Source organism: Artemia franciscana, chromosome 17, assembly GCF_032884065.1.
Source record: "Artemia franciscana chromosome 17, ASM3288406v1, whole genome shotgun sequence".
Classification (NCBI taxonomy): Eukaryota; Metazoa; Arthropoda; class Branchiopoda; order Anostraca; family Artemiidae; genus Artemia; species Artemia franciscana.
The window spans coordinates 19,423,708-19,444,219 of record NC_088879.1 but is presented as its reverse complement, the minus strand read 5'-3'; positions in this window follow the sequence as shown (position 1 = coordinate 19,444,219).

Here is a 20,512-nt window from a genome sequence, read left to right as displayed (position 1 = left end):
TCGGGAAAAATTAGTGATTAAGCTGGATAAAACCGTCTCCAAAGATTTCTGTAATGTCATACCAAACATATTAAAAAATGCTACTGCAAAAGTCATCGCTTGTAAGTACCTTAGCTTGCTGTCTATTTCGACGCTTACTTTGATGTTTTGCTTTTTAAAGAGTGCCCTGGAGTCGAAGAGACTTTGAGGTTCAGGAGCTCTTGTGCTGTAAAACAAAGTTTTGCTAATGCTCAATCGCTGGAGCTGTTACTAAGAGATGGTGTGAAAGTCAAAAAACTTTCGTCTGCAAGTGACAATCATTACAATTATGGGTAGCATAAATAAATTGAAAAAAATCATTGAAATTACAATCTAAAATATCATAGCAATGGATTTATTGTTGCCACATCCGATTTTATTTATTGGAATTTTTGAGTATATATAGGTTAGAAAAGTCATAATAGTGAAAAAATGTAGGATAACTGTAAGAAATATATGATGGCAACAAATTTATTTTCCATAAGAGAAAAGAAAGAGGAAACATTAAAGGGATTTACATTTAGATTATCTCAGAATAGAACAATCATCACAGGATAAAAGAAAAAAAAGAATTAGACAAGAAGTAGAGTAATTTGTTTTTTGAATAATATACCTATCTATAAAAAACCCTCTTTCAACGATCATTTTCGGCAATATTTAAGAGTGGTTTGCAGGACACTCCTAGTTTTTCGTTAAAATTCTGTAGAGTTCTTTTGTAGCATAGTTGAGATTCTTCTATAGTATTTTCATTAGCGTTTCTATGTTGGAAATTTGCTCTGGCCTTCAAAACAAAACTTAGAGATACCCATCAAAAAACGACAAGTATTCCAGCTTCGAACACTTCTCCGTTTACCCGATTCTATCACCAACACAAAAGCACTGTATACACAAATACGATGCTATTTCAAAAAGAAAAAATCAATCAAATTAAAATTATTCTTTCTTTTCAGCATAAAGAAGACACAATTTTAAAAATTACGAGCATAAATGCACTCCTGTAAGTAATCAAACTGAAAGAATCGCTTTTCCAATTAACTGCACTATAATTATATTTGAAGTATTAGACTATTTTATTTATTTTATAATTATTAATCTATTAATTTAGCAGTATAGATTAAAGAGCGCAAAGATACTGCATTTCTTTTTTTAAGATAAAAAATAATGATGAATTCTAGAATTAGGATTATGAGCAAGATTGTCTTTCCAATTTATTCAATCTTTTTATCTGGGTCTCTTCTATAAAACCTAACTCTAAGAATATGAAGTAGTAAGTATATGATAAGCTATAAGAAAACGATATAATAAAGTTCTACTTAAACAAGTTTTTCAATTATTATTAAAATAAAGGAAAAATAAAATGTCCTGGATTCTTTATTTTTACTTTTTTTAGAATCCAAAAGCGGTTTCTTAGCTTAGGAAGGCCATACAATGAACAAAAGGAGCATACAGGCCATACAAGGAGCAAAAGGAATATACAGGCCACATAAGGATCAAAAGGAGCATACAGGTCATAAAGGAGTAAAAGAGCTTGGATGAGCAGTAAATTCTTTTAGTGAGGGGAGAGTAAAAAAGATAATTTATTCCAAAAATGTAAAGAGTTCTGTTTCTTTTAAAATTTGAGAAGGGGAGAGAAAGGAGCAAAAGCAAGAATTTCACGGATAATTTAATGAATTTAAGATTGAAAACCCTTGATTTTTATTTGAATTTTACAATTACTTGATGCCTGTTATGTTGCAACGACTTTTTATGTAAAAATAAACGCCATTACACAAAAAGACGGCAACAGCAAACAGTCTTCCACAGAGTTCGTTATGAATTACAGCTCAGCTCTAAAATTCAACATAGAAAAGGAAAAGGACATCAATCGCTTGGAGATACAAGACAAGGAAAGAAGTGATAAAAAGAAAAAAAGAACAGCTCTAAAACTTAAAACCGACCCTATATATAGAGGACAAAATTAAAATCTGCGTTTGTTTTAGCCATCCTTCGTTTTTAGTTCTACTAAGATGTCCTCACTAGAGGATCATTGGTTGATACTAAACAAGAATGGAGGACAATAAAATCATCAAAAAGATCTTATTGTCTTTTGCTAGGCAAGAACAAAGCATTGGGCAGCAAACAGAACTTTACTGAGTTAAGTAACTGGTAGATGAAACCGAAAAGCCCTAGAAAAGTACAGTATAATCTGTATTTAAGACAGGGAAAGGCTAAGGAATTCCGATCAGGTTCAAAAGTTTAGAAAAGATACAAAATGTTAAAAAGGGAGCTATAGAACAAGCAAATAGCTAGAAGAACTCATCATATAGGGAACGGGAACTGCATAGTTAAAAAGTGGGTAAGAATTTTGCATCGTCAAGACATTTAACACGAACAAAACTTAATCTATGAGACACTAAATATTAATTAGCACATTTTCAAAATAGAACAAAAAACAACCATTAAGTAAAAGCATGAGCTCATTTGATCTGCAAAAAAAAAAAATGTCGTTAGTCATGCGCTTGGACGGTGCAAGAATAGAAAAGAATTTTAGCAAAGCAGGGTCAATAATTATCTCGATTCCACAGAGTTCGTTAGGAATTACTTCTCAGCTCTAAAATTCAACCTAAAAAAAGCTCGTTTTGGCCATCCTTCGTTTTTAGTTCTTCAAAGATGTCCTCGCTTTTATGCTTATAATGTGTTTTATTTTGTTGTACTAAAAATGTAGTTTTAACTGAAAAAACGCCTTACAAGCCTTAGCCAGATTGATTAGCAACTACAGATACAATTTCAATCAACCACAACAAAAATGGAAAGGATGCCTACTTGGAACCTCAAAAAATTTGCCTGATTTTGAAAAAGGTGGGAAATAACCCTAAAGCATCAAGTGATCCTTATAAAAATCTCACCATCAGACCGAGGGTATCAAAGAACCCTCTTGTAAAGGTTTCAAACTCTTATAAACAAAAATGTGATTTTTTCCCGAAAGAAAGATCACAAAAGGATATTTATTATTTCATTTTAAAAATGTTTACTACTCATACTACAACTGTTGCTACATAATAAACAGAGGGCATTACGCTGAAGCCTTCAAGGAACATTTAGACGGACGTTGAACTAAATCAAAACGAACATTTATCATGAATATTGTCAAAAGGGTGACAAATTAATATCTAAAAAACGGCTCAAATTATTAAGTTAGACCTTTCAGGGTCTAAATAGTTCAGACGTCTCTCTGTGACCAAAAGAGGAAATGATAAGAGAAAATGAGAACAATAACCAACGCCATCTAGCTAAAAAAATCAACATCATACAAGTTTCATCAAAATACTTATTTTTTAAATGTTGTCTTTTCTTTTGCCTTAACCTTGATCAGAGATGATTGAGGTATTTCTCCCCCAAAAATAGGCCCATCTGTGTCGCGTTTGTTCTTTAACTAACATAGTCCTTCCCAAACTTACTTCTTCAACCGCCCCTTTTCATGAAAAAATATACCTCAGACCCCCCTGCGGATTATTTACTTTCAAATTTCAAAACCAAATAAACAGAAAACAGAAAAAACATAATACATCTACTTTTTCCGTAAATCAAACTAAAGAAAGCAGGGAATCAGAAAAGTCGATGCTATTGCTAAAACAATTTTTATTATAAAGTATAACAAAGTAACAAAATTATCTACATTTGTAGATATTATTATTTATTAGATATTATTGTTATTAGATAATTATTTGTTTTTGACAAAATCTTTAAACTAGCTGTCGAACTTAGAATAGAAAAGTAATACAAAACAGTTCAAATATGCAAAATCATCTCATTGAGGAAGATGAAACTTGTTTACTGCTAATTTAGCTAGACTTGGGGCAATAGTAGTCTTATGACACCTGTCCTATTCTAAAAAATCATTTTTTTTGTGTATTTGAAAATTAAAAAATAAAATAAAATTACAAAAATAACAAAAAACCAGAAGATAATGGTCCAACATTTAAAAACGTCTTGTTTTCAGACTGACAAGTTTTTTCAACTGAAAGTAAAAAGCAACATTAAAAATTAAAACGAACAGAAATTAATACCTAAATGAAGGGGATTGTCCCCTCCTCAACGCCTCGCTCTTTACGCTAAAGTTTTTTAGTTCTTGGAAAGAGCGTCTTGCTGTTCTAATTAAACGACCCGAGTCATTCTTAAAAAATTGCAACAAAATTCAAACTTAAGAGTAAAGAGGGGTTTTGAGGAGGTGGCAACCCCATTCACAGACAGAATAATTTTGGTTCGTTTAAATTTTTAATGTCACTTCTTACTTTCAGTTGAAAAAAAACTTGTCTTTTTACTATATTTTGAATAATTTCAGAAAATATGACCCCATCTCCACGGAGCCCCCTTACTATGAAAGTATTCTCTAGATAATTCAATACCCCGGACAATTACTTTTAACCACTCCTCGTGTAAAATTGAGACGGAAAAGAGAAAGCAAGCCAATTAAAATGAATTTTATTTAAGTTTTGAAATTTATTAAGAATTTTCATTTAAGAATTTTACGTAAGTACGATTTGTTAAAAATGAATTGCATTTTATGTTAAAAATGAAGTTTTTTTTAGCAGTACTTAGCCATTATGAAATAGACAGACCCCTAAATTAATGGCAAATAAACTTATTTGTAAATACTATTTGTTTAAGATGAAGTGTAATTTATGGTAGAAAAAATGATTTTTAACTGTTCTTAGATATTATGAGATAGCTAGGTCCCATAATTAAGGGCTGATAAACCTATTTGTATATTTGATTCATGCAGAAGAAAGTATATTTTATGAAAGAAATAAAAAAAACTTAGATGTCCTTGGCTATTGCTATATAGAAAGACCCCTAAATTACGGGCCTATAAATTTATTTGTAAGTACAATTGTATAATTGAAGTGTTTTTTCTGGTAGAAACAACATTTTTTTAACAGTCCTTAGCTAATACGAGATAGCCAGGCCCATTAGTTAAATGCCTATAAACTTATTTGTAAGTATGATTTACTTACAGTAAAGCATATTTAAGGTAAAAAATAAATATTTTTAGCCGTCCTTAGCCATTAAGAAATAGCCGGGTCCCTAAATTAAGGGCCAATAAACTTATTTTTACGTACGATTTGTTTAAAATGAAGTGTATTTTATGGTAAAAATTAAATAAATACAATTTTCTTCTTCACAAAAACTGAAAGTAAGGAACGGCATTAAAACGCATTTGTGATAGCAGCCCACAACAAATTGCAAAAGGGTACTAGTAGGGTAGATTTGGGTGATTTGGCAGTAAATGGGCCCAGAGAGGGGCAGATTTTCCTAAGGTAAACTTTAACTGTTTAAATGGTCAATATCAGTAACACTTAAAGGAGTAAATATTTTTAAGCGGGCCAATGAGCATATAAGGATTGGTGCTACTATTTTACAGTATGATACAGAGTTTGAGGAGGGAGATGTAAGGATAGAAAGAGGGTAGCATATTCAGTGAGGGCTCCGTCTATTGAATCAGTGAAACACTGGGTATGACTTCTTTTCGAGCTTGCTAAAGAGGCTAATTCAGTTCCACATTTTTTCTATAGTACATATTTTTCGGGGAGAGGGACAAGCTACTATTATCTAATGTGTCAGTCTAGATTCCACACCAAATTAATATCAAAGCACTCTTTTAAGCACTATAAGCGTCATGAGTATCAATCTGTGGAGACATTTTCGGGCGACAATGCCATCTTGTGATTCAAGAACTTTTAGAATTCACTAGTAACAAGATGGCGTTAGTTTACGAGGACAAACTCACAGATGGACATGATACATCAAATTTAAATAGTGTCAAAGAACATGAAGCCATTGATGCCTCTTTGGCATATGGAAAAAGAGACTCGAGAAATACGATGCAATTGGTAGATTTTTGAAGCATTGGGCGGGAAAGAATTTGTGGTTGCAGCCATGATTGCACTTATTAAAACTCATAATTAGTCAATTTCATAGGTGGGCAATACAGCCTATCCAATGACCCTTTAATCAGATGACGAGTTGGCCATTAAAAATAAGAAAATGTATTCAGTGTCTAAATTGAAATTTATTGAGAGTATTGGGCAGACACCAGTTCACGCTCATGATCATTTACACAATCTTAATTTATCGTGGTAATAACTTTCTCGGACTGGCCCATAAATCTTGTAATTTAAGTATTAAGCAATATTTATTCTACCGGTTAACATACACAATTCCAACTACGATTTGAAATTCATACTGCCAGCGTTGGCACGTTTGCAGAGAGCTGAGGTTGAATATGGCACATGATGGATGGTTCTATTTCTTATAATATCTTACCCAAATCTTCTTAGAAGCTGCTACATTTAGATTTAAAATGGTAAACAAAACATTATTATAATACGTGCTCGAATATGATCCGTTCTTTAGATTCCTATTTTTTCCCCTCAAATCTGTAAGTCTATGAATTCAAGCACAGAAAAGCAATGATTTTAATAGTTTTCCCCTCCTTAAACAGCGCTCTCCAGATGATGAAATGCATGATTTGTTAATGCGTAAGGACATATATATTTGTTAACGTGTAAGGGATTTAATTCTTAAAATTAGCAAAGAGAAAAGAGGTTTGACCACCGCTGTGAATAAGAACTTATTTGAAGAGAAGTACTTGAGAGGAGGGTATGTTTTCCATGGGAATCGTATCATGGAAACTGACCCGACCGGAAAACGCACCGGTGAAAAATTTGACATAGTTTTTCGTAATAGATAGATAGATAGATAAGTGTATTTCAAAAACCCGTGGGCCATATACACACAAAAATATAAATAAATAACAAACAAGCAAGGAAATTAACAACAGTACGAACACGCACAAAAAAACAGAATTCAACGCAAAAAGTACCTAATCTAACTACAAAAGAAATTAATCATATAAAACTTTTTCTTCTTAATAAAGATTTATCTATATATACTCCCACTCGAAATATTGTGGTTGGGTTACTATTTTGTAGAATACCCGGAAGTATCAAATTAATACCATGCAAATAAATTTCCCGTAAATCCAAGAGCACCGGGTATTTCCGGAGAAAATGATCCAAGTCTTCATCATCATCTTTACAAAGGGGACAAACATACCGCCTATCAGGACCAACTATCATTTTATTTTTGTCGAACGTTTTTTACCTGTTCTGGATTGGAAGACAATTTGCCCTAAGCTGAATCCAACGACGTAGAATCATAGCCGGTAAATTAAATTTAAAATAAACTTCCTCCCCAAAACTAGGTTTTGCCTGATTATAATGTTATAGGGTCGTAGAACCAAGAACCAGCCCTTGCCAATGCTGAATTTCCTGACTCTCTAATATAAATCGTACCTGGCTTTCTAAATTTGTTGGTACATCGCGAGAGCAAAGACCAATATTCCATAAATAAGGCATTCCTACTTTTTCTAGTAATGATTTAATTTGGGATGGCCACGAGGTTTTTAAACCACATTTCAACATCTCTTCATATGCCACTCTTACTAGTCTATCTTCATTACTCTTAGTTAACTTCAACCAGAATCTAAGCATTAAAATATACCTACGTAGCTTTAAAGAAAACAGGCCCATATCACCTTTCAGAATCTGTGAATGAGTTGTCTGATGTAGACCAAACACTCTTTTATAATACTGGAGCTGAAGGGACTCCAGTTGCTGTACCGTTTCTCCACCCCATATTCTATCACGGGTAAAATTTTTGTGTTAAATATTCTTTTATGCATTTTTAGGTTTTTGATCCCCATTATCGTCGGGTTTCTAAATATAGCTGACATGGCCACCCTACCTCTCTTAATTATTTCATCAACATGACTCCTTAGGCTTCCATTTTCCGATAAGATAAAGCCTAAATATTTTATACTTTTACTTATAAATAGTTCTTATTATTGAATTTAAATGCATATTTTTCATCGTCCCCAACCTTCCTTTTTTAAAAATAACAACTTCTCTATTTTCAGTATTCAGCCTTAACTTTTTTATATGCAAATAATATGAACTTATTTCATATGTCGGTAATTTCTCTCTACTCTTTGCCATGTGGGAAGTATAAATGGCTTAACAGTCTTTGTGATCCAAATTTTTCCGTATATTGCCACTGTTGAGATGAATGGGCCACAAGGATAGTTTTTGAAATTGATAGTGAAATGCCTTTTGAACTCCATGACTCGGTAAAGAATTTTATTTTCCTGTGTAAAAACAGATCGGTGTCTGAGGACCCCCTGAGTCTACGTTAAAGGATGGGGGTATGTTCTGGAAACCTTCAAAACAAAAATTAATTGCCGACCTTCGTCCGAAACAGAATATTTTTTTTACACCAAGTTCTTTGGAGATGGATGCTAGGAAACAGTTTCAAGGTCACAAAGATTCATAAAGCCAAATAATCTGACCAATAGCCCTACATGAACATTTTTAGTGATACCTCCGTCATTAAAAGTTCTTAAGCACACAACGAAGGTTGAAAAAAAATATCTTTAAGCTCATTTTCAGTTCAGCCTTCGGTAAGAGGTGCGAGAGTGTACGGAATAGCAGTTGCTGTGACGTTGTAAGCGACTCAAAGGAGTGTGCTTAAATTACTGTTGAGCTGAGCTTTACATTGTTTTCCAGCATAGGCTCAAATTTTGTCCTTTTACACAGAAAAGAAAATTTCGTTAAATAAAAATATTGCCACTGGCGTGGCCATTTTATATGTTCCAAAAAAAAACTCGTGTTTTAATTTCATTAAAATATGTGTAGGCTCAAATAGCTGAGGGAGGGGAAGCTCAAGCATATTATGGAGACACTGATTCACTACTGTTAAAAGTTAAAACAGACACTATATACGATGATTTGGGAAATTAGCTTTCGAATGGACTTTACACACTGGAAAGTCCATTTACCGGGAGCTAGTTAAGCACCATGCCCAAATAAAGTTTTATTTGTAAAATCTGAGACGCGGAGTGATGATTTTCCACGCTGTTCTTGCAGGTTCGAAGGTGTACTCTGTGCAAACACACGATGAGAAAATTCACACACTCTCTAAGAAAGTACCAATACTCTCAAGGAGAATTTTGGTGTAACTGTTTATAGAAACTGTGTAGAAAATAATCTAGTTCCAAGAGTGAGTCAGGGCAATTTGCTCTTTAAAATTTAAAAACTACATGATTAGACTAGAGAAAAATCCCAATTCCATATCGGAAAAAGTCAGTGTGTGCGCGGATGGTGGGAAAGTGGACACTACTTTACTTCGAACCGAGATGAATTTGTCAAATACAGGCAACATCTTGGTCTGGAATAAATTCAGTAGTAGGTGGGACGGGGTTCTTTTTTTCATTCCACCAGTGCTTTTTTTTTACATGTGTATGTTTGTTCCGTGTAAGGCAGAGTTTTTATTGTTGTTTTTTATGTGTCGGTACATTTTTCTATATCTTGACATAAAGTGTTTAATATTATACTATTATTTACCTGGAATCTGCCACTGCCTAGCTCCGTCCTTTAGCTACCGAGACGACCACCGTGCTTTCCAAGGTCCCCTTTCAAGAACTTTTATATCGTGTCGCTGTTTATTTCTCTCCTAAGTGTCTATTTTATCTAAATAAAAATGTTTGTTGTTTTCCCAAGTGCCTACTGTGATATTAAAAATAAATGTGATATTCGAATGTCATTATATTTTTTGTAGTGAATTTTTGCCAATAAAGAAACCATTTATAATTCTTAATTTTTGTATTCTCAAACATAGAAATTAATATTTATTCAACGGATTGAGGCATTTTAGAGTTAGTTGTATTTTAAAATTGAGAAGAGCAAACTCTACATTCAGATCGTTTCTTTGTGGGCCATCAATATCTGGCAAAACAAGATTTTTAACGAAAATCATTCAATATCGTAAAAAAATATTTTATAAAATTCGAAAAATATCTGCTATTTTTATAGTGTGTGGCAAGAGTCGTATGATAAAATAAAGACCATTGCACCAGACACAAAATTCATACAAAGGCTTGATGTATTTAACGTTATTGAACCAAACTATTTAACTGAACCAAATAATTTATCTGAATCTATTGAAGAATGGTCTCAAGAGATGCTACAATTATTCAAGGTCCAATCTCATCATGAAAATATATCTGTAAAAGCTGTCCTCCCCAAACTCTTTCATCAGAACAAATTTATGAGGTCACTTGCTTTGAATTGTACTAAATATATTACCTACAGGACTGTTCATGATTAACATTCCCTAATAAGTTTAAATAACAAATATATCCCTATGAATCGAAATTTCTACTCTCAGCACCCAATCAGGCTTAAAATAGACCTATAGTTACATTGTGCTGTATCTCAATCAGAAAACACCCAAGCATTTGACTGTAGTCACCAACATTTTTGACAATAAAATTACCCTATTTTTACCAGTGAACAGTAAAAGGTCATTAGTTGACACCAAGTTGCTGAAGAAACTACATGAAAACTGACATTCATTTTACGTCTTAGGTAATTCCAAACCAAGGCTTACGCTCAAAGATGAGGTTGACAAAGAATTCATTAATCTCTTATCAGAGCTTTGTTTAAATTTAACTGAGAGTGATGTTCTGCTGCTAGAAGTATTTTAGGAACAGACAAAGTTAAATTGTTCACTAGTGCGTGCCATAGCAGGCAAAAACAAGGGGAAGAAATTTAAAAGGAAGTGTCCTTCAAGTAGGCAGTAGCTTCTTTGCACTTATACAGCCGTTAGTTGCTGGACTTTTAAAAACTATTTCCTAAAAAATGGCTAATCCCTACAAGCTGACACCATATAATGGTTTTTCAGTTTGACAACAACACATCTGAGATTATCAATACAGCATAGACGTCCATAATCAAAACATATTAAATCCATTGGTTCCGCATTGCCAACTTTTTGCCATTAAATGCATAAACCGAATCCTCTAAGTTAACAATCTTAAACCAAACAGACTACGCTGAATGAAGATATCGAGCACAAAAAAAACAAGAGCTAAGAGCTCATATGGCACTTGTGACGAGGTCGGAAGAGCCGAGAGCTCATATGGTACGAGGTCGGAAGAGCCAAGAGCTCATTTGGACGAGGTCAGAAGAGCCGAGAGCTCATATGGTACGAGGTCGGAAGAGCCAAGAGCCAAGAGCTCATTTGGCACTTGTGAGAAGGTCAGAACCTAAAGTTAAACTTTATAGCACAAGATCCTTCTAAATATCAAATTTCATTAAGATCTGGTCAGCCTTTCGTAAGTTACAAATACCTCAATTTTCAAAATTACCTCCCCCCTCCCAATTCCACCAAAGAGAGCAGATCCGGTCCAGTTATGTCAGTCACGTATCTTAGACAGGTTTCTATTCTTCCCATCCAGTTTCATCCTGATCTCACCGCTTTAAGTATTTTCTAAGATTTCCGGTCCCCCCAACTGCCCCCCCCCCAATTACGTTTGATCCGGTTGAGATTTAAAATAAGATATCAGAGTTACGAGGTCCTTCTAAATATGAAGTTTCATGAAGATCCGATCACTCCTTCGTAAGTTAAAAATACGTTATTTTTCTTATTTTTCAGAATTACCCCCCCCCCCCGCAATTGAGCGGATCCGTTCCAATTATGTAAATTACGTATGCAAGACTTTTGCTTATTTTTCCAACCAAGTTTCATCCCAATCCCTCCAATCTAAGCGTTTCCCATCATTTTAGGTCTCCCCACCCCAAACTTCCCCCAATGTCACCAGATCCGGTCAGGATTTAAAATAAGAGCTTTGAGCCACGATATCCTTCTAAAAATCAAATTTCATGGAGATCCAATCACCCGTTCGTAAGTTAAAAATACCTCATTTTTTCTAATTTTTCAGAATTAACCCCCCCCCCCCAACTACCCAAAAGAGAGCGGATCCGTTCCGTTTATGTCAATCATCTATCTAGGACTTGTGTTTATTTTTCCCACCATGTTTCATCCCGATCCCTCCACTCTAAGTGTTTTCCAAGTTTTAGGTTCCCCCTCCCAACTCCCCGCCCCCATCACAAGATCTGGTCGGGATTTAAAATAAGAGCTCTAAGACACGATATCCTTCTAAACATCAAATTTCATTGAGATCCGATCACCCGTTCGCAAGTTGAAAATACCTCATTTTTCTAATTTTTAAGACTTACTCCCCCCCCCCCCAACTACCCCAAAGAGAACAAATAAGTTCCGATTATGTCAATCAAGTATCTAGGACTTGCGCTTATTTTTCCCATCAAGTTTCATCCCGATCCCTCTACTCTAAGTGTTTTCCAAGATTTTAGGTTTCCCCCCTCCAACTCCCCCCAATGTCATCAGACCCAGTCGGGATTTAAAATAAGAGCTCTGAGACACAATATCATTCCAAACATCAAATTTCATTAAGATCCAATTACCCGTTCATAAGTTAAAAATACTTCATTTTTTCTATTTTTCCGAATTAACCGGCCCCTACTCCCCCCCCCAGATGGTCAAATCGGGAAAACGACTATTTCTAATTTAATCTGGTCCGGTCCCTGATACGCTTGCCAAATTTCATCGTCCTAGCTTACCTGGAAGTGCCTAAAGTAGCAAAACCGGGACTTTAGGTTTTCCCCCTCCGACTCCCCCCAATGTCATCAGATCCGGTCGGGATTTAAAATAAGAGCTCTAAGACACAATATCATTCCAAACATGAAATTTCATTAAGATCCAAATACCCGCTGATAAGTTAAAAATACTTCATTTTTTCTATTTTTTGCGAATTAACCGGGCCCCCACTCCCCCCCAGATGGTCAAATCGGGAAAACGACTATTTCTAATTTAATCTGGTGCGGTCCCTGATACCCTTGCCAAATTTCATCGTCCTAGCTTACCTGGAAGTGCCTAAAGTAGCAAAACCGGGACAGACCGACAGACAGACCGACAGAATTGGCGACTGCTATATGTCACTTGGTTAATACCAAGTGCCATAAAAAACGAAAAAGCCATAAATATGAGTTGCGCAACTCTCATTTAACTCCCCCAAACAACTAGCGGTGTTGGCTCTTTAATGAATACGGAACATATTTTCAACAGAAATTATTCTTTCTCCGATGGTTTTTCAACATATTTGAGAGAATCAATTATTTTAGTCATTTCATAATAATATTATTTCGCCATTAGTAAGCATATAGATACGGTAAATTCTGGCATTTCGACAAGCAAGATCGCCTTTCCAACTTTTATCAAGGTTCACTCTATATATAAAAAAGCCTAGCTACATTTTTTTTAAGTTTAGCATTAATCCGAAAATATAAAATGGTGGGTCCAGAAACAGATCTGTCGAAACTGTTTTTGAGAGATAACCACAAAACCAGTTTTCCTTTATGACATCCCCATCTTAAAAGGGGATGTTTAAACTTATAAGTATCCAACACATGTTCGTGTATAATAAGTGATTTTCATTCATTGTTTTGATGAACGCCGTTTTGTATTTTATCTGTCTTGTACTCCGTTCCTATGAACTATCCCTAACTCTAGGATCAACAAGTAGTTTGCAAGAATGCAAAGAAGCAATATTTTATTGATTTAATTTCTGGTAAAATAAGGGGAAAAAACTGGTCTTGAATGTTGAGTCAGGAAGGGGTTCCTTGGCAGGAGCAGAGGCCTCATAATTGCACAGCTTCAATGAGCAGTAAATTCGTTAGGTGAAGGATGAGCAAAAAAGAAATTGATCAGAAAATTTTTTTAGGGTTCTATTTTTTTTTTGTAAAATATGAAAAGGCGAGAGAAAGAAAAATACACACGAATTTTACTGAGATTCTATTTAACTTAAGGTTTAGAACCCTTGATTTTTTATTTATTTAAACTTTAAAATTATAAGAAACCAGTTCTGTTGCACTGTCTTTTTATGTAAAAATAAGCGTCTATACACAAAAAGACGAATGCAACAGAAAACAGGCTTATACAGAGTTAGAAATTTACTGCCCAGCAGCTACTTTACTTCATTACCTAGAAAAAAAGAGGAACGTCAATCATTTACAGACAATAAATACTATGTTTTTCCGACCTAAAAAATTTATAAAGGGATAAATTTTGAAGACTGGCTAAATATATTACAAGAGCGAAAACCTCAAGGTGGTTGGGATGCTAGGTCAAGACCTTTTTTCCCTTACTATTAACAAATCCTTAGACTTTCCTGGCTCATTTTGTTATGTAGAAAAGCACAGAGACAAATGCGTTCCTTCAAATTCAATTAGCAAATACAAGAAAAATGTTTAAAAATGAAAATGTATATAAAAGCTCCATTTGATAAAGTTAGAATTTATGTGTAATTATGGATCATTAAGCACCATCTATTAAAAGATGAGGCCGTCAGTCGTTATAAGCATAGATGAATTTTTGGAGAAGAATTTTCTGGGGAAAAACTTTCCTGGGTAAATAAGGTTTAATTTGAAAAGTCAAGACTTCAGAAAATAAAATAAGTTTGGTTTTGTAAGACAAGATTTTATTCCAACAAAACGGCTATCACAAGCCCAAAAGGGCCGAATTCACTCTTTAGTGTCAGTATAAAAAGAGCGCTAAGAGTTCATATGGCGCTTGTGACGAAGTCTGAAGAGCCAAGAGAACATATGGCATGAGCTCTAGCAAAATTCTAAGAATCAATATATTGATTTAAAGGAAATCAGAGGCTTAATAAAGGTCAGGATTTAAAATAAGAGCTGTAAGACACACGCTACTTCTAAATTCATTAAGATATGATCACCCATTTGTACCAAGTTTCATGCCACCTGGTTTCATCTCTCCTCTCTATGAGTTTTCCAAGATTTCCTTTTGTCCCCTCCAACTCCCCCCAGTGTAACCAGATCTGTTTGGAATTTAAAATAAGACCTGAGACATGAATTCCTTCTAAATATCAAATTTCATTAAGATCCAGTCACCCGACCCTAGGTTAAATTACCTCAATTTTTCTAATTTTTTCGAATAAACAACCGCCCCCCCAACTCCCCACAAAGAGAGCAGATTCAGTCCAGTTGTGTCAATCACGTATTTAAGACTTGTGCTTATTTTTTCCACCAAGTTTAATCCCAATCTCTCCACTCTAGGCGTTTTCCAAGATTTCCTGTTTCCCCTCCAACTCTCCCCAATATCACCGGATACGGTCGGGATTTTAAAATAAGACCTCTAAGACACGAGTTCCTTCTAAATATCAAATTTCATTAAGATCCGATCACCCATTCGTAAGTTAAAAATACTTCTTTTTTCAATTTTTCTTCTCCCTCCAGCCCCCCAGATGGTCGAATCGGGGCAAAGACTATTATAAAGTCAATTTGAGCAGGTCCCTGACACGCCTACCAATTTTCATCGTCCTAGTACGTCTAGAAGCACCAAACTCGGCAAAACACTGGAAATCCACCCAACTCCCCCAAAGAGAGCGGATCCGGTCCATTTATATCAATAATGTATCTAAGACTTGTGCCTATTTTTCCCACCAAGTTTCATCCTGATCTCTCCACCCTAAGCGTTTTCCAAGATTTCCAGGTCACTCTAAATATCAATTGTTTGACCCCAAAATTGCATACTTCCAAAAAAGCTTTTGCACACTTTTTTGAATTATTTTTTTTTTAATTTCCTCTCACTTTAACTTCTTTCACAACAAAAAGGCCTTACATTTATCTCAGGGCTCCTGAATTTGTAATAAGGACATATTAAGGTCTTTTTGGTATGGTTGATGTTTGCTAGGGCGTTCAGAACTAATGAAAATACTGCCACTTCTATTTATCTTAGCCCAAACCAAAATGTTTTAACTTGTTTGTATTGAACTACAGTTTATTCTTAGCTGCCCAATTTTAAATACATCAGTCTGTTAATCTTCAGTCAATGTTATCTTGTGAGACAAGATAACATGTCTGGAATATGATTTTTGATTTTTAAAGCCAGGTAAGGCCTTGAGATAAAAGTCACTTCAAACTTTAAAGCAAAACCTTTAAAAATAAAAAACTCGTTGCACTTATACAGCTTTTGAAATTGCAAACAGGAACATTTACGAAAAGAGGACATGCATATTCCATGACAGGTCTGATGCACGAAATGAAAAGTGGCAGAACAGACTCATCAGGAAGAAGACTTTTGCATCTTAGGATAACTCCTAACTTCTCAGAGAAAGAGGATCTAATTTTACTGAGTTGCTCAGTCCATGAGAGTTCCGAAGAGAAATTTGCTCAAAGTAGGCAAAGTGTATCAACTCGCATTATTGCCTCTCCTTTGAAGACGAAATCAGGATGAGCCCTCATATTAAGCGCCTTGGAAAGTAGGGGCTCTTCCATTTTTGATACGTTAAAACTTTCAAGCCATGCATCTGCCCACGCCTCGATTCTCTCCAGGTCAACCTGGAGTTCCTTATGGGGTTTGCTGGGATCGTCATCTTTTGCAATTGATGTTTTTGCTGTCGTGTCATCAGCAAAGTGGTGAGGTTTCTTCACAAGGTTGTCCCCTATATCGTTTACGAATACCAAGAAGAGTTGGCCCAAGAATACTTCCTTGGGGTACTCCTGATAAGATTGGATGTGCTTTTGATATGAAGCCGTCGAGGACAACTTACAATGATCCTTGACAAAAAAAGTCAGCAAGCACCTCATTTAGTCGAATATCAATTCCACAGGCTTTCAGTTTACATAGAAGTCCCTTTTGCCATACACGATCAAAGGCTTTCGCGATGTCAAAGGAGAGAAGGCAAATATCGTGACCCTGAGAAACGAGCTCAACCCACTCATGATTTAGAGCCCAAATGAGTGTATGTCATCAAAGAAAAACTGAAACAAAAAACCAAAAAATAACAAGAACAAGAAACTAAGCCAGAAAACAAAAGTGAAAGACGTTTTCTTGTCTTTGTTTTTCTGTTCCTTTTTTTTTTATTAGTCAAAAATGATATTTGATCTTTAGCAGCTAGAAAAGCAAAAAAAATATCTTAACTTTTGGGGAAACAATTTTTTTTCAAATTTGTAATTTACACACAAAAAACAAGAGCTAAGAGCTCATAAGCCAAGAGCTCATATGTTCTGAGCCCTAACAAAATTCTAAGAATCAATAGATTGATTTAAAAGGAAGAACAGAGGCTTAATGCCGGTCAGGATTTAAAATAAGAGCTCTGAGTCACGATGTCCTTCTAAATATCAAAATTCATTAAGATCCGATCACCCACTCGTAAGTTATGAATACCTCATTTTTTTCCAGTTTTTCCTCTCCCTTTAGCCCCCCAGATGGTCGAATCTGGGAAACGACTTTATCAAGTCAATTTGTACAGCTCCCTGACACGCCTACATATTTTCATCGTCCTAGCAAGTCCAGAAGCACCAAACTCGCCAAATCACTGAACCCCTCCCCCCAACTCCCCTAAAGAGAGCGAATCCAGTACGGTTAAGTAAATCACGTATCAAGAACATTTGTTTCTTCTAATCACCAGGCTTCATCCCAATTCCTCTACTCCAAGCGTTTTCCAAGATTTCCTATTTCCCCCTCCAACTCCCCCTTCCCAATGTCAACAGATCTGGTCAGTATTTAAAATAACAGCTCTGAGACATGAAATCCTTCTAAATATCAAATTTCCTTAAGATCCAGTCACCCGTTCTTAAGTTGAAAATACCTAAGTTTTTCATTTTTTTCCAAATTAACACCCCCCAGCTCCTCCAAAGAGAACGGATCCGTTCCAATTATGTCAATCACTTATCTAGAACTTGTGCTTATTCTTCCCATCAAGTTTTATCCCGATCTCTCAAATCTAAGTGTTTTCCAAGATTTCTGTTTCCCTCATCCAACCCCCTATGTCCCGGATCCAATTCGAGTCGAAAATGGAGCACCTGAGACGTAAGATCCTTCTATATACATCAAGTTTCATTAAGATCCGATCACCTATTCACAAGATAAAAATACCCCAATTTTCACGTTTTCCAAGAATGCCGGTTTTCACCTCCAACTCCCCCCAATGTCACAGCATCTAGTCGGAATTGAAAATTAGAGCTTTAAAGCACAATATACTCCTAAATATCAAATTTCATTAAGATCTGGTCACCCGTTCGTAAGTTACAAACACCTCATTTTTCCGAATTACCCCCCCCAACTCCACCAAAGAGAGCAGATCTGGTCCGGTTATGTCAGTCCGTATCTCAGACAGGTTTTTATTATTTTCATCCAGTTCCATCCTGATCTCTCCGCTTTAAGTATTTTCCAAGATTTATGGTCAACCCCAACTGCCCCCCCCCCCAATGACCCTGGATCCGGTTGAGATTTAAAATAAGTGATCTAAGTTAAGAGGTCTGAATCACTCCTTCGTATTTTACCCTACCAACTAGGTGTTGGGGTGGTGCGAAGCGCCATATATATATATATATATATATATATATATATATATATATATATATATATATATATATATATATATATATATATATATATATATATATATATATATACCTCTGAATTATTTGTCTATATTATTTTTCTATTGTTTGGTAAATGACGACTTATACTTATTGACGACATGACTGCCTGTCCATGGATTATTCTTTATGGTTGATTGTGTGTGGCTATGCTGTTTGGCCTATGTGATTGTATGGATGAGTAGGGTTAAGGCCTCATTCAAGTGCTGGTCTATATTAATCACTAATTTAGGAAAACAGTCTTCCTTTTTTTTTTTTTTTTTTTTTTTTTTTTTTTTGAACCTGTTGCATTGGTTATTTCTCTTTTCATGATATATATATATATATATATATATATATATATATATATATATATATATATATATATACTAGCTGTATATAAATATATACATATATTTATATGTATATATATGTATATAGATAAACCCTTCTACAAGAAGAAAGAAAAGGGGGAAAGACCCTCAAGAGCCATTGCAAGCACACAGGGAGTCGAATTAATGGTTCAGTTACAAGGTCTTCTTTTTACGAAAACAGGCAGCTAGTACGTCAACCAACCTAACCGTAGCAAGGATCAATCCCTTGGCCGCTATATTGTCAAGCAGATCACCGATCCACTTTGCTACCTGCTATAACTTAAAACGAACACTAGAAATTTTAATTTCCGTTCGAAAGCACACTTTTCCATTCCTCTAGGACCATTATTTGGATGCGACCTACCCTGGAAAAATACAACAACACAAACAAACAAAGAAACACGCATCCATGATCTCTCTTCTGGGAACAAAAAATGCAAAATACCAGATTTATGAATACAGGAGCTTGACACTTCTACAGTAGGGTTCTTTGATACACTGAATCTTATGATGTGATTTTCATCAAGATTTCTTGACTTTTAGGGGGTATTTTCACCTTTTTTCGAAAATCAGGCAAATTTTCTAAGTCTCGTAACTTCTGATGGGTAAGACTAAACTTCTAAGAAAACATAAACTTCATCATTAAAGTAGGTGAAGAATGTGAAGATGCACAAAATTGTGGTGGGCCAATGCCTTTTCTGAGTACTTATTTTGCAAGATAGCACGACATCAACTGGATCATGCATGTTCAAAAACTGTAGGATGTGATTTACATTCTCATAGCGGGCGGAAGAGCAAGAAGAGGTAAAAAAAAAACGATAAAAATATGGCGTTGGACTTTAAAGTGCCTACCAGCGGTGCCTATCTCCGTTTCATGGCCCATCGGCCAGGGAATGCTATTGAAGCTGGGAACCAGCCATCCTGTACTTTCGCACACCCTTCCTGATTACCTTCCCCAGATTCCTAAAGGTACACATTTAGAGCTGGTTCGACCCAATATTTACGTACAGTATTGATTACGATTGTTTCTGAAACTACAAGACTGTACCCCACTTTCAGAAAATCATCTAAACCTATCTGCTTATCGGCTGATGCGAAAGAACTATTCAATCCGCTTTATAACGAGGGAAGTCTTCTACAAGAAAGTGTACAACTGTAAAGTATTTATCGACCCAACAACCGAGATTCATTTAAATGAGAGGGCACATCATTGTAAGGCACTCCTAAGACCCAGACTAGAGTCAAGACCAGCTAATACCGAGCCAGAAGAGCTAATGGATTAGGACCAGCAAATATTTTCCATAGAACAGCCAATGGCAAGAAAAGTCATGATTAATAATACTACTACAAACAATTCTCAGCAGCACCAAGCCGCCTGAGGTCAACAGAGCTACCCACGCTCCTTCTCAATCCCAGTCCATTCAAAGATTTCCTCCTTACACCGTCCCAGGAAGTACCAATTTCCCTTAAACCATACCTTACGACGTCCTCCCACCCCAATGGGGGATAACCTACTTTTCGTTTGGCCCTAGATGGTTGGCCGACAAGGACAATCTTTGGCAATCTGACATCCTTCCTTCAAAGAATGTGTCCTAGGCATCTTAACCTTTCTTTCATTATAGCCCTAGAAACAGGGATTGAAACACCTTTTTCGTACAACTTACTGTTTGAGATACGATCAGTCAGTCAGTTACCCAAAACAATCCATAAGCAATTTCTCTTTTTACTTTTATAAATTTCAAATAAAACAAATAATGTTACTGTGATATTACGTATACA